We start from the raw sequence: 15,043 nt of genomic DNA, 5'->3' as shown, positions 1-15,043 counted from the left end.
CCATAAGGCATTGTGCTGGATAAAACACTAAATTGAACAGATCTGGATCTGAAATTGCCTACTGCTGGCACCATGCTACCCCAATTTTAAAGCCTCTTCTGACTAGTTGCTGCTCAAGTTTTTACAGCGGATTCCAATTCCATGGGGTGCAATGTAGACTAGCCTCCTTGTGGTGCACCCCAGGCAACATGACTTGACATGGCCACATCTAGCTGCTGGGCCTTACAAGGATCTCCCAGCAAGAGGAAGCAGCATGGATATTGAACATGGAAATATGGGTTGAGCTATGAGAGACCTGTGGTGTGAAACCTCTTTTTAGGTAGGGCCTGCTCAAGGTGGCTTTGACCAAGGTCAACTTGGGGACAAAAGAAGGAACTTGTATGCCATCCCCCCTCCCATAGCAAGTCACATGCAACCTCCTCTCTCCCTCTCCCTCTGCTGTTGTCTCCCACCTGTTATTAAATATTTTCCCTAGAAGACTTCTGGAAGAGATCATGCAGCCAATACAGACACCAGAAGTGGGTCTACCATATCCACCTTCCCACTACTTCTGTGCCCTCATTGACCACATTGACCAATATGAATAATTCCCCTGCTACTCTCATTCCAGGGAAAATTATTTATGGGAAAATGGCACATGACTGCAGTCTGTGGGTCAACCAGGGAGCCACGTAGCCTGCCCATGTGTGCTAAGAGGTAGCTGCCTAGCTAGCTAGCCTGGGAGAAAAGAGAGGCAGTAAGCAGGGAGTGGGAAGAGTGGTTGAGCTGAATTCTGGTTTCCATTTTAGTTCAGAGCATTGGACTAGGTTGGCATGTATTAAGATACACACCAAAGAGATGTGAGCCACACCCTACCCCGGCAGCTTCTGTAATTACCAAAGGCTTACCTTGCCAGGCTGAGAAGAAATGAACCAGATAGAAAGGGGGAACTAAGTTTCATAGGATTCACAGCTTGATTGTCTCTATACAGATTCCTCTGCACATCAATGGCACAATCCCATTGCAATTTAGACAGAACAGAGGCCTGCAACTCCCACCATGGCCCAGCCAGCATTGCTGGGTAGCTCATGCTTGGCATTGTGCTCCCTTCTTCTGCCTTATCTTGTATAGAATTAGGTGCTAACTCAGGGATAAACCCCATTGAACTTAGTGGGGACTACGAGTAACTATAAATACATGAGTGCTCTTTATATCATTTTAATTATGAAATAATCTGGGTATCAAGGTTGACACCCTTAACAAAAAAATTAAAATATTTTCCCAATTACTCTGAAAGATTCATGTTTTCATTGTCATGCAGACAGCGTTTACAGTTGTTAACAGCTGAACTTAACATCAGAGTCTAACTCATATTATTTCTTGCAAAATCTGCTGTTTCTACCCTTCTGTCTTCCCATAAAAATCAACATAATGTGTTATTTTCTCTGTCACACTTTAGATTGCAGTCTTTGGATTTTTTTCCCCCCAATTAAATACTGAAGACTGAATCTGCTGTACAACCAACTCACTTGATTACATAAATTTAGCAGGTGATGTAGAAACAAGTGGACTTAACGATCATTGTTCAGACTGGAATTCAGCCGTCATTATTCCTCAGCTGGGTCAGAATTGCCAGTGCTACAGGAAGGGGAATCTTCTGGAAAAGCAGGTACAGTAGACTTATTCACAGACAGAGGCATATAAAGGCAGAGTGAGAACACATTTCACAGCTCCGCTCTTGCCGAGGGGTATCAAAAAAATCCACAAAGGACTTAAATGAGTCTGCTTTTCCTGGAGGCTGCCCAGTGGATTCCACAGCAGGCTTGCTTTCCCTGTGAAAAGTGGGCAAATAAGCATTATGGCAAGGAATTGTGCATGTCCGCGTGCTCTGTGCATTTTAGGGAGGATAAATGTGTATCATTATGTGTGAATACATTTGTGCAAGTTTTGAGTGTGCCACAAATCTGAATGTGTCTCTTGAACATTTGAAATTTGCTGATGAAGCATCTTTCTCTCAAGTCATATTTCCCTACCATTGATACTATGTACAATGCTATGTATGATACTATGTATGAACCTGCTTATCAAAATTCCCTGGTACTTGTCCCTTTCTAGGGAAGATAGGGAGCCCAGGACAAATCATCGAGCATTTGAGACCTGCAGCTGCACAACCAGTAACTGCCACCTGCCATCATTCTTTTCAGCCAAACTCCCCACCACCCACACCTGGCATAATGAGTCACCAGGGGAATCCTGGGGGGCTGCAGACTGACCTTGGACCATCCAGGTCTGGGCCATGAGTCTAAAGTTCCTCTGTCCCATGGACTGAAAGCCTCCATGTACATGAATAATGCAGAACACAAAAGGAATTTTGGCACAATCATGTTGTATTATCAGTTGCAATTGTTGCAATGTTAATTTTCCTTGTATTCTTGTTTTATTGCATTTTGTTGTATTTGTGGTCTGTCTTTTTGTATATTGTTGCAGACACAAAGAGAAGAACTCAAAGATATCTTCCTTCTATATCTGGCATTTCATTGAGTGCCCTCTTGTATGATTAACTAATCAAGGAGCTGACACACACAGCACTTTCCTCTCTTCCCTTCCTCCTTGTCTCTTTTGCTTGCTGAAGTCAAAGGTCCTTGTGAAGGCATCCAGGCAATGACTGTGACAACTGAGGACAGCTTGAAGGCCCAGAGGAATGTGGAAATAGTCCCAGATCGTAATAGGAGCCTCCCTGTTGGAGTAGATGCTTGGCGGATGGCTTCATGTGGCTTCAATACAATATATTGTGTATGGAATTAATGTGCAAGAGTGAAGGAAGATGGTCATCTAATGTGAACTTAAAGCAAATGTTTATTCATGATGTATCCATTTCCCAGCCAGTCCTCTCCAGCTGACTGGCTCCTCAGCATGCAGAGCAACAAATGTCTCATACTAAAGTAGCAGGTATGGAACACCCAGGAGCAAAGCATCTGCTCTGTGCAGTCAGAAAGGTAAAAAGATGCAGTGCTGCAGAAAGAAGCATGCCTTTTTAACATGGGGTGGAGGAAGGAAGGATACCTACAGTTTTACACGCTACTATCACAAATCCACTAAGGGAAATTCCTTATAAAGTTTCATTTTCTTGTAAGCATTTGCTTGGCTGCTGACTTGTCCCACCATTAGGATAGGTGACAATCCTAAACAATTATCAGCAATGCCGAGAGAGAGAGAGAGAGAGAGAGAGAGAGAGAGAGAGAGAGAGAGAGAGAGGGAGAGAGAGGGAGAGAGGGGTTGCTATCTTAAAGCTACTCTCTAGGAAGTAAGCTCTCCTGAACCTAGTGGGACTTATATCATACCAAATATGCATAGCATTGCATGAGCAAACATCAACACTTTCCTGGAACAAACTACAGGTATTTCAAGAATTATGGGTAAATATTGATGAGTTCTACCCTGATACCTGCATGTGACAGGTTCTGCTAAGAATCTCTAACATTCTCACTTTGCTGATGCTGACAAACTAGTCCAAAAGCAGAAGGAAAGAATGACTGGCATTCCTTGACCTGGTTTGAACCAATGAAACAAGAGATAAATTGAGTTAAAACAGTAGGAACTTGAAGAAGTGGCCATGTAATGCTAGTATTTTTGATATTATGGTAAGGTAAAGATGAGCACAATGAAATGTATGCCTGAATTGCAGAAAAGCTGGCTTCAGTAAGCTCCAAGACATACTATGTTCAGTTCAACAGCTAGATAAACTAAAGAAGAAAGGAATTCACAGTGGCTGGGACTTTGTGAAAAGGAATTACTAATACTGCAATCTCAATGAGGAAAATAAGTGTTGCAGGCCAAACGTCTAAACAAAAAGCCTGTGTGGCTGCTCAAAATAAATAATAATGTGACTTCTAATTCTTTACGGGCTCAGTCACCTCAGGAATGCTGGGCCTTGTGGGACTTTTTTGTACCTGGATATTCATAGGATTGTGTCCTCCATAAATGGTATTGGTAGGACTGATACTTTTAACTGTTTGCATGTTCTACTGTTTTCTTGTGATGTGATTATGGTTATATATTACGCTGTAATTCTATGCACGCTTTTCTAGGAGACCATGTTATTACAATCAGGCTTCCTTCTGAACAGACGTACATAAGGTTCCGCTCTTCGTTGTCGTGAACAGGCTTTGCAATTTTATATTGAAAGTTCTTGTAGAAATGTTTCAGTGAAGAAACACATTAAATACCAGCCTGTAAGTTTGCATGAGAAATTTATTTTGGTTTGGTTTTGGTCATAAATTACCCAGTTTGCACCTTCTAGAGCTGATTGTGCATTCTGGTGTGATTTGTGTGACAAAAGCAAAACAGTATGCACCCAATGGGAACATTCATTTGAAAAAAAGGGCATGGACAAAGGATACATTCATTTCAACAATGCATATAATGACTGCATGATATGAAAAATACGGCCAAAAATGCACACGCATTTTCCAGAAAAAATTAATGAAAACAAAATTCACAAGTTGATTTGGGCATAAGGTCTAATTTGGGTGGGGGGAAGCCTTTGGAAGCTTGGGGTTTCAGATTTGTGAAACCTACTGAAGGCTTTTTTGAAAATCCCCACTATGAGAGAGGAGATGGAACCAAGCAGAAATTGGTGATTTTCAATTCTGATACCTCAGTTCTGATACCTCTGATATCTGGGAACTTGCTCCCAGCTTTGCCTGGTAACTTTGTTGTGGTCATCGATGGCATTCAGGTGTCAGGTGTGCGCGCATATGCATCTTTTAAGTATTTATGGAATTCCAAATATTTGCCTTCATGACTAGTCTCATGCTGTTGTGCTTACTCCTTTAACAGTATATTTATTTTACAGATTATTTATTTTACTTGCCAAATTAATTTCAGTAAAATCCCAGTGAGTTAACTGGCCAAAGAGTAACGTCATCCCCTTGTTCAAATAAAATTAAAGGAAATGGACAGTGAAGTTTTCATTAAGTCCAAGACCGCTAGCTAGCCATAAATTCAGATTCTCTGATGATTGGTTGATTGCATGCATACTGTGGGACTCCTAAGCTACCTTGGCATCTCATACCTATCTTCCACTTTGTGCTTCAGTTCAAGTCCACTCAGGAGAAGCACCAAAGTCAGGACCATTCCCCATCAATCTGCCAACTGCCAATCTTTCACGGGCCACATTTTTCCACTTTTGTCCCAAGGCTGACTCAGCACATCTTGTTATCCAAGTTGTATTACAGTCCACAATGTAGTAATCACCAGATATCCTGGGGGGAAAATATTCAAAGTGCCAATATTACTTCACTCATGCTGGCTTCAACCTTAGCAAGAAGACAGGTTTTTCATCAAGGGAATAAAACAAATTTAATTTCTGTTAGACACGTTCAATTTTTACAAAACGTGCACCTCCCTCACATGATCTTTAATTTTCTGCCCACTATGCTGCCTTGTTTTCACTATTCTTTGGAGATGGAAGTTTCAGCAACCTTCAGCAACCATCAAAACGATTCCTTTGGCTATCAATATGACACAGATCCTGCGTTATTACAGCCAAAGACTCCTCTGAAGCTCAGAAATCATTGATTGAAAGAGCCCCTAATGAGATAAAAAGAATGAAAACTGACCCATCACATATCACAACATTCTTTTTAGATTTGCTGTTTGTAAACTGGAGGGTTCTCTCGGCTTTTTAGTTCTGGTCCCCACAGCAGCACAGTCATTTAATTACACTTTCAATGAATGTTACTCTTAATGTTGGAATATCTACGTTTGTGATGGTAATACATCTGAACCTTGTTGCTGCAACTGAAATGGTTATGGTTATCTCTCCTCAACACATGTGCAGACACACACACTGCACTGTGTTTTAAGTCCTCGTTCAATGTTTGGTCTGCTCTTCCAGAATGTTGTTAAGCCAGCGAGCAGTGGATGTTTTGCCCTCTAGCACTTTTGGCGCTTCTTCAATTTGCCTACCCATCCAAATCAAATGCACATGGATTTGTTGGAGATTTGGTGGTGCGCATGTATATGGCATTAGAATGAAGGAACAGAATGGTCTGCTCATTTGTATTTAGTCTGATTTGGGTCTTATGAGGTTAAATTTCATCCTCAGCGTAAAGTCCAAAAAGTTAAAAGTTTGGTTAAAAGTGTCACTAAGTTCAGGAGCCACTGATGAGGATCAGCAGATGATTAACCGGAAGCAGCTGAAAAAGGATAAATTCCCTGGTTCCAAGAGGTCTGAAGGAAAGGTAGCTCTCATTTTTTCCACAAAACTTGGACTTTGTAACCAGTTTCTTAGAATTTTCTGGAGATAATATTCATAGTTGGCTCAGCAAGGCGATTTAGGAAAGTGTGACCCTTTCTGATTGGTTAAGCATTACAAGAGCATCATAAAACTTATACAATATTGAGGCTTAAATAGGAATGTTTAGAATGTAGAGGAAGACTGGGACAGGGAGAAAGGTTGGGAAGGTAAAAATTGAAAAGAGATGAAACAAAAGGAAAACAGAAATCTGATTGCTTGGAAAATGTGAAAACTCTGATAGTAATGTATTACTGGGAAAAGCTTCAAATACAGGGATGACTGCTAGTACTGCTTATAGTAGACTGTTGAAATAAATGGGACTTATGGCAGTGAGCCCATTCATTTTTATGGGTCTAACAGGGGATACTGACAATTGTATCATTGGAAATTGGCTGGATGTATCTACTGTGGTTATTTTCTTACTCTCTTTTTCTTATGGTTTTGTTTTGTATGTGAATGTTGTAAACATTCAGACTTTAAAATCTATTTTTCCTAATAGTAATACTTTCTAAAAAGTAAAGAATGGTTGTTCTTTACAACTGTCTCTTGTTGGGCTATTATTATTATTATTATTATTATTATTATTATTATTATTATTATAACATTTCTATGCCGCCCCTTGCCGAAGCCTCGGGGCGGCTTACAACACAATAAGATACATTGAAATACAATAGAACATAATAAATTACCAATAAATACAGAAATACAAAAAATACACTGAGATACAATAATATAAAATTAAAATTAACAGTATAAAATAAGTAAATAAAGAATATAGGAGGAGGAAAGAGAAGGAAGAGGAAGTTGCCCTGGCCAGATCATATATTTTAACAATTAAAATGATGTTTAAATAAAAAGGTCTTTACACACACCTTCCCTAAAAGTCAAATGGCACACTACCTAAACAAGAAACCCACAAGATTGAGGCTTTCTGGTGGAGGCACCTGGGAAAATAAAGCATTCTACTTGGTGGCAGTGGAGAAGTTCATGAGAAATGGGAATGAGGAACCTGGTTAGGCTTGGTATCTTTTCCATTCAGGGGGCAGCCCATGACATGGAGATTCATTGGAAGTGTATGCGGATGATGGCCATGATTTTAACAGATGGCATGGGTCCGTGTGGGCAGAACCTGTATGATGGAAGCTACATGATTCCTGAAAGTGGGAGCTGTTCCGTGAGGGCACCCTCAAGTACCACAATTATTTGTTCCCACTGAAATGAGCTTAGCTTGGAAAAAGATAAAGGGATGGAGGGAGGCACCCCATGTCAGTAGAACTAGCATTTGTCCTTAAGGCCAGTGACTCCAGCCACTAAAAATCAAAGTGGCTCTTACATGCACAGTCTTACCTCGTTAGCTGCAGAACTCTATCCAGAGCTCTCTTTCTTGGTCCTGTGAAAGTGGGATAGAGCTTTACTCCAGCTAGTTTTTTTCCCCTAATATAGATGCTGTACCATCAGAATGTATGAATAAAATTTGGCTTTTATTCTTTTCATTTCTGTTAGGCATTGTGCATTAAGCATAAGAAGCTGCCGTGATTTAGCAGTATCATCTTTTAGTTGAATGCTGGGCCATCAATTTTGCAAGAGATGGATGTGTGGTTTAAGTTGATCAGTGATGCTTACCCTGTTTAAACAGATTTTTGTGGCAGGACTAAGGCACAGTAAATCCTAAGATAATTAAGCTGATCACATACCGTATTGAAACGACTTCAAAAGGACAGCAATATTTTTGTTTATGACATTTCAATCTTGTCTACAGCAAATTATTTTGTCCACGGCAAATTCATTTTGGGAAAGATTAAGTGTGTTTTGTCAAGAGAAAGGCATTAGGCAACATGCACACACACTGCTGGAAGGATTGTTTTTAAGGCTTTAGTGTGTTTGTTCATTCACACTCACTAACTTGCCTCAGAAAAATGGTACCACTTTGGTGCATGAAGAGTTGACATGGCCCATGTGTGCGAATTGCTGTTTACTCCTTAACTCTGTGTTCTGTATTAATAAATGGGGATAGATTGACCATCACTTGGCACTTCATTAGATTCTACGGAAACTCAGCTTTCATCCTGATTTTCCTATGTTCAAGCTTCCACATGGTGAAGTTCTCATTATGATTTTCATAGGGTGCCACAATTTCAACATCCTCTGGAATGCTCCAAGGGTAGAAAGAAATGCTGAGTTTGAAGAGGGAGCACAATTATTCCAATCTATTCTAGCTAAATCTGACAGCAGACAACAGAAGATTGAATTGCTTCCACTCTTTACTCCAAATCATCAGGGGAAAGGTAAAGGAAACAGCATGTGGTGTGCTAAATGCTTTTTCATCGCAACAGCTCTTCCTCAGTGAGAGTTTTTTAGGACCACCTTTCTCTCGCTGGCTTTTAGGGCTTCAGGCACTGGAAACAGAGAGAGCCCAGGATAGAGGTCCAAAGATCCAGCAAGGTAACGTTCCCCAGTCTGGAACCTTCCTAATGTCTGTTGTTTCAGTTCCCAGTAGAACCAGCAAGCATGGTCAGTGGTCGGGAATGCTAGAAATAGAAGTACCTGCTTGCAGGAGACTGAAGTAAAGGGAAATTTCCTTTGGTTGCCTAAGTGATTTATAATATCTGTGCTATCATAGAACCTATGCATCTATATGCTCTCAATCCAGCATCAAGAAGATGATTTTTATTCTCCCCTTGCTCAATTTGGTGTTTTCCATTGGGATCAGGATACAAGGGTGATATTTAGTCACGGAACACAGGCCTGTACTAGAGGAAAGTCCCAGTGCAAAATATCCAGACTTACATATAGATCGGTGTGTCATTATCATTACGATTTTCTCATCAATACATTGTGTTTATATCTTCCCTTTCTTCCACTTGCACAGAACCCAGGTGGACTTCAAAGTTCTTTCCATTTCAAGAACCCTGTGAAGTAGGTGAGATGGAGAGGCAGACTGGCCCAAAACTGATCAGTGAATGACGAATACAAGCAAGATCTCTTGAGTCTCAGTCCAGCACTCTTAACCACGACACCACAAGGGGGCTCCGAATGTTACAATACAGGTTTTTCCTCTAAGATGTATTTGAAATACATTTGTAAATACCTGTGTATGAGTATGTTTTAGAAAGAAGGTATTTTGCAATCTGTGTTTAGTAGTACACTGATTTAAATGAATACTTAAATATGAATGGATGTGCCAGAAAAATCATGCTTTAATCTGGAAGTGGGGCCAAAATGAATTCAGGAATGAACACATGCAGAAGTTACTCATTCCGAAAACACAGTAATCCAACCTTCCCTTTATTTCAGGCATGGGTCTAAGAGCTTCTGCAATGCAATAGTCCCATTCTCACCTTGCAAATGATTTCACACCGCTAGAAGCTGAGTTTACACTATGGATTTTGGGTGGGGATCTGGATTTCAGTCCTGCCTTTTAAGTTGTAGAAAATGTATTTTCTTAATGATCAATCTGCTATGAATTCAATTTCTGGGTTCGTATTTTATAGGGATAGGTGGGAACTTCATTTCAGGTTGTTTCTGAAAAGAATTGATTGAAATTCACTTTTTTCCTATATTCTAGATGAAGAATATGGAGTGGAGGCGGAAGGGCAGGCACACAGACTTGACAAATTCTTCCATCCAGGCCCAGGACTGTAAGCTCTTTGCTCTTAAAAGTACAGGTTTGGATCCCTGTATATACAATCATTTTAGCACTAGCTGGAGTAAGCTTTGGCATTTTATCTCTGGCAAGCCTTGGCATCAAATCAGTCAGCTACAACATGGTTTCTCCCATGCTGGGAATAGCCCTTGTTGACTTTGACTCATTCACATCATTAAAAAAATCATTTTAGTTCATTTTTTTATAAGAATGTATCAACAACCACACATTTATTCATATACAGGATGGAATGAATTTGCAATTGTCACTGTTTCTTCAATAATAATGTATGAGAAAATGAAACTGAAAGATTTAATTCTTATTTTAAAGCTGGAGTTTCCAAACTCAAATTGGGTCATCATTGGTTTGGCCCAGAAGTCATTTGTCAAGGAAGTCTTTTGCTCACAGAAGGTCTTGAAACTCAGGGATGAGAAACAGCAATTGAGGGTGCAGTTCTATGCAGGTATAGTTGGAGAAAAGTTCTACAAACCTCAGTATTCCCCCCCCCCCCAGCATGGCCAACTGAGGAAAGTTCAGAGATGTAGGACTTTTCTTCAGCAAAATATGTACACCACTGAGCTCTTAGCCTGTATCCTACTATAACATGTCAACAGAGTTTGAAACACTAAGGAAAGCAGCCAGATTAGTAAGGCAGTTTTAAAACAGCAGTAGGCCAAAACATGTCCACAGTAGCGTGCTTGAATCCTGTCAAAACTTTTCATCAGTTTGAGAAATAAGGCCATCCCTTTTTTCTCCTAGTCTCTGTGACAGATTGCCATTGGCTTGCTTTCATTTATTACCATCAACTTGACAGGGGCTGAGTTTTAGAGGCAGAATTCATGTGATGTAGGAGATCCGTAACTTTTCTTCTCAACATGGCAGGTTAGGTTAATAGGTGTCTTGCACCTATTAATAGCTATTAAGAAAGCTTTTAAAACTACCTTGATTTTAAAAACTGGTAGGGGATAGTTTGACCCTTGCCAGGTTTTTAAATCAAGGTAGTTTTAAGATTCAGGTAGCAGAAAAGTTCAAGTTTCGTCTTCAGCCTGAGATGGTCCATTGATGCATTGTAACATCAGCAAAGTACATTGCCCATATTATATGCAATGATATTCACTATATGCAATGATAAACGTAAGTAATTCAAATTAGGTTAGGCACATTATACCTCAACGCAGACACCATGAACTCTACACAGCAGCTCAGCAATTTCCTTGGCGGGACTGTGATAAAAATGCTGCAATCATATAAGCATAGACAAAAATTCAGCTAATTTCAGGGAATAACTACCCTGTTTTTTGAAGGATAAATTTTGAATTTTGATAAGACAGTGATCCACATTTCATTAGCATTAAAATTTATGGTGAAATATCAGGATGATTGCAAGGAACCAGCAAAAATAGCAATGTTACCGTTTTCCCCACCCCCAAACTTGTAAGCTCTACAGATCTCTGAGTGAATTTTCATATAGGTGAAAATAATCGGTAGCAGTTGTGCAGTGTGATTCTCTGTGGCGTTTTGCAGTTGTGACGTTTGTACACTTAGATAGCATATATCCATTGGAATCTGTGGAATGGATACTCTGCATAGAATCATCCTGTTAAGTTTGGCATTCATTGTCAAGCCAGTAGAGGTAGAATAATGTGTTAACAGAAGATTAAAGCAGCAATGGAAAAATATACCCTGTGGTCTACAAAAGCATAGGAATGGATCTTGCTTGACACAATACAATAGCTTTCCTGCCACACTCATGTTACTTTCTGAATTCTCATCCCAACAGCAAATGTCTAACATGAATTGTTTTAGCAAAGTAGTTCATCTTGCAGAGGGGCATATTTCAGCTTACACTAAGTTCTCAGCTGGCTTTAATTACATGATAACAACCCAAATCAAAGACATACAAAGTGATGATTTGGATGCAATAAAACAGTTACAGGTTTTATTTTATATAAAGGCAAACAAATGGCATTCAATAAACAAGGGGATATTGGCCAGAGAAATAAAAAAGGGATCAAATGTATGGCTATGGATTTCCTTTTAATATGTGATGATGAATATACATGCAGAGAACTTCACATAGGTCATTGAAAGGCAGCAAATATTTTAGTCTGCCACATCGTGAAACCCTTAGAAAATGGTGGAGACAGTAGATTTCCTGTATGCAAATACATTCCCTACTGATGGTTGGACAGTTGGGAGTTGGGGGTTTGTTTGTGCAGAGTCATGTCTGACATGCCAATTTATTATTATGACTGAAATAGCTAAATAGAATTAAATGTCCTACAGTGAGTATATGTCATATCAGTAAAGCAGACTTCCCTAACCTGGTGCCATTTAGATGTCTTTGCCTGTGACCTCCATGATATCTATTTATGCAAGCTTGGCCTGAGCATAATAGGAGTTGTAGTGCAAAGGTCTGGCAGATACCAGGAAGCACAAGGCTGGAGTGAAAAGTACCTACACCTAAACACTGAATAATAGGACAAGGATCTCTCGGATGTTCTCTGCCTGGACAAGAAATGCCACAACTTTCACCGAAACCTTCTTATATCCTCTTAAAATGCCCAGGGTATTTTGCATTAAAGGGTATTTTAAAATGGGCTTTGGGGTTAGCTTTAGGTAAATCTTGATAGAGATCCTAAATTGACACAAATGAAGCAACAGAAAATATTAGCAGCATTCAGGAATTGGTGGGAGAATCTTTTTCTTCAGCGGTCACCTAGGAATGGAGTTACGAACCCCTTCATTTTGGGAAGGGTGGCGATGTGAATGACTGCATGTTGAGCACTATGATATAAGGATGGAAAACCAGCCAGGAAGTGTGGAGTGTGTGTTTTTCTTCCATCCTCCCTCTGGCCTTTTTTCCTTTCAGTGCTGCCCCCAGTCATCTTTCCTGAGCAACAATGTTACCAATTTGGAATATGTGTAGACATTATTTTGAAATGCTCCAAAATATCTTTGCATGCATCCTCCACGGTAATTGACTTCATGAATGTTTCAGATATGACTAATTAGCTGAACCTATTCTGGTCATATCATGGCTGGCAGTTTCAGAGCACAGCTAACTAGACTGGCTCTGCCGGCTAGTACATCAGCACACCTGGAGGGTGAAGGGTCGCTACGTCTCTTACCTCTCATTGCAAGCTGTTGCAGAAAGATTAAGGAAGGGAGAAGCACTTGGTCCCTGGGGTAGTGCTGACCAGCAGGGAGCAGTGAAGTAGTGCTGACCAGGGTAGTGCTGACCAGCTGGAGCAGTGAAGAGACCCCTTGAATTGCCTCCAAGCTGGGCAGGTCATGAAAGGTCCACTTGTCATCCAGTTGTTCATGTGCTTTGAGCCAGTGTGGAAAAAGTGACACACAACCAACAGTTAATACATTTATGCATACATTAGCTAAATCAGTATATTATGATTTATATGAATATTACATATATGCATATATTTGCTTAATCAGAGACAAAGAGTGCTCATCAATGGCACCTTCTCAAATTGGATGGAGGTAACTAGTGGGGTGCCACAGGGTCCAAGGCCTGAGCCCAGTGCTTTTCAACATCTTTATTAATGATTTAGATGAGGAAGCACAAGGAAAGATAATCATATTTGCAGATGATACAACACTGGGTGGAACTGCAAACACCCTGGAAGACAGAATGAAGATCCAGAGTGATCCTGATAAACTTGAACACCGGGCTGAAAACAACAGAATGAGATTCAAAAGGAACACCATAAACGCGAAAATTTTGCTTGACAAAAGCTTGCTTCGGAACAAGTGGAAACAGTCCCTAATGGACGTTGAACCAAAAACATTTGGAAAGTGGCAATTACACAAAAGTCTTTGGGTGCAGTCCCATGTAAGGAAGGAGAATTTAAAGTCCTGCATTCGCAAAGTCCTGGGCATGTTGGGAGATGTAGGACTTTCTCTCTATCTAAAGTTGTATGGGATTGCACTTGCCTGCTTTCACAGGTTTCTGCTGTGTTATGGTTCTGATGTTGTTCACTTGTGCTTCGAAAGATTTGTGTTTCCTTGATTATTATTGCTTGGCTACACCAGGGTGTTTTGCATAATGCAAAAGAGAGACTGCAAAAACTTGCTAGAACAATATTTAACATATGTAAGGTACCATATTTCAGCTGCTGATATGATCATTTATGACTAACCTATTACAATTTGTTAGCACAGGCCTGACCTTTCTCTTGTAAGCAAAGGTCACATTTTACAGCTTTCTGGATATGTCTTATCCATTTAGGAGGTTTTACAGAAAAGGAAGACGTAGTGACATTTAGTTTTATTTTAGTTCACCGCCATTAACCTCCCGCTGCTGACTTTTAGATGGCTGCACACAGCGCTTTATCAAGACATAGCAAATTAAAGCCCTCATCCGGGCCTGAAAGTTAAAGCGCGTTAGCACTTTGCAATTTATTTCAGAGATTGCAAAATTTAAATGAATTTGCTTAATGACACAGACTGTGGGTGCCTGCCAATGACACATGCAGGAAGCCAGATAAATACAAAGTGCAGCCTGAAAGACACTTAGCACTTGACTGAAACGCATCGTGAAGGTATCACTCACAGCCCGACTCGGGACACTGTGTGGTTCAGAGCCTGCGAGCGGTGTGGGTCCCCACCTCCCCTTTGGTGGCTTCAGAATTTGATCTCCATTCTGAGGAGTCTAGTGGCATGTTTCAAAGGCAAGTGATGCATCCAGACATATTCTGCAGTACAGCTTGGGATCAGAATATGCCACATTAGATTGCAGGTGGGCAAATCACACAGGCACATGCAGCATGTGGTTCCAAACCCACCAGTGTCTCCATCAGCCTCTCTGGTGCTGGCTGAGTGATATGTGGGACAAAATATGTGGAGCGGGGATGGGCGTGGATGCAAACCTCAGTCCACTGGTCTGATCTCCTCATCTCCCGGTTAGACCTCCGCGTGCTGCCACAATTGCAAACCTTGCCAGTTGGTTTATTTACTTTTTTATTTAGCATATTGCTTGACTGCCTTTCAGGGCAGAAGTCCACCCAAGGCAGGACTACAATAATAAAACATGTAATAAAAACTTATATGGTGTTTTTAAAAAAGCAATAAAATGCAGAGGAAACAGTACACATGCAAATAAA

General features: G+C 40.4%; 1 long non-coding RNA gene across 5 annotated transcripts in view; it reads right to left on the bottom strand.

Annotated features, from left to right (window-relative positions):
- Positions 1 to 799: 799 nt before the first annotated feature.
- The window catches only part of LOC123022002, a 59,696-nt gene continuing 45,452 nt past the window's right edge, over positions 800 to 15,043 (bottom strand). For 3 of the 5 annotated variants that reach the window (XR_006414451.1, XR_006414452.1, XR_006414455.1), the window contains 2 exons: positions 13,055 to 13,252; positions 4,066 to 5,243 (listed from right to left, as the gene is read on the bottom strand). This is a non-coding gene — a long non-coding RNA (uncharacterized LOC123022002). Of the gene's footprint in view, positions 1,812 to 2,252; positions 2,992 to 4,065; positions 5,244 to 13,054; positions 13,253 to 15,043 lie in introns of those variants that run through there. The other 2 variants (XR_006414454.1, XR_006414453.1) reach the window with 2 other exon arrangements.

This window comes from Varanus komodoensis, unplaced genomic scaffold, assembly GCF_004798865.1.
Source record: "Varanus komodoensis strain SLA01 unplaced genomic scaffold, ASM479886v1 scaffold18_3, whole genome shotgun sequence".
Lineage (NCBI taxonomy): Eukaryota > Metazoa > Chordata > Lepidosauria > Squamata > Varanidae > Varanus > Varanus komodoensis.
Note: the sequence above shows the minus strand (reverse complement) of the source record. Positions and strands in the feature narration are given on the sequence as shown.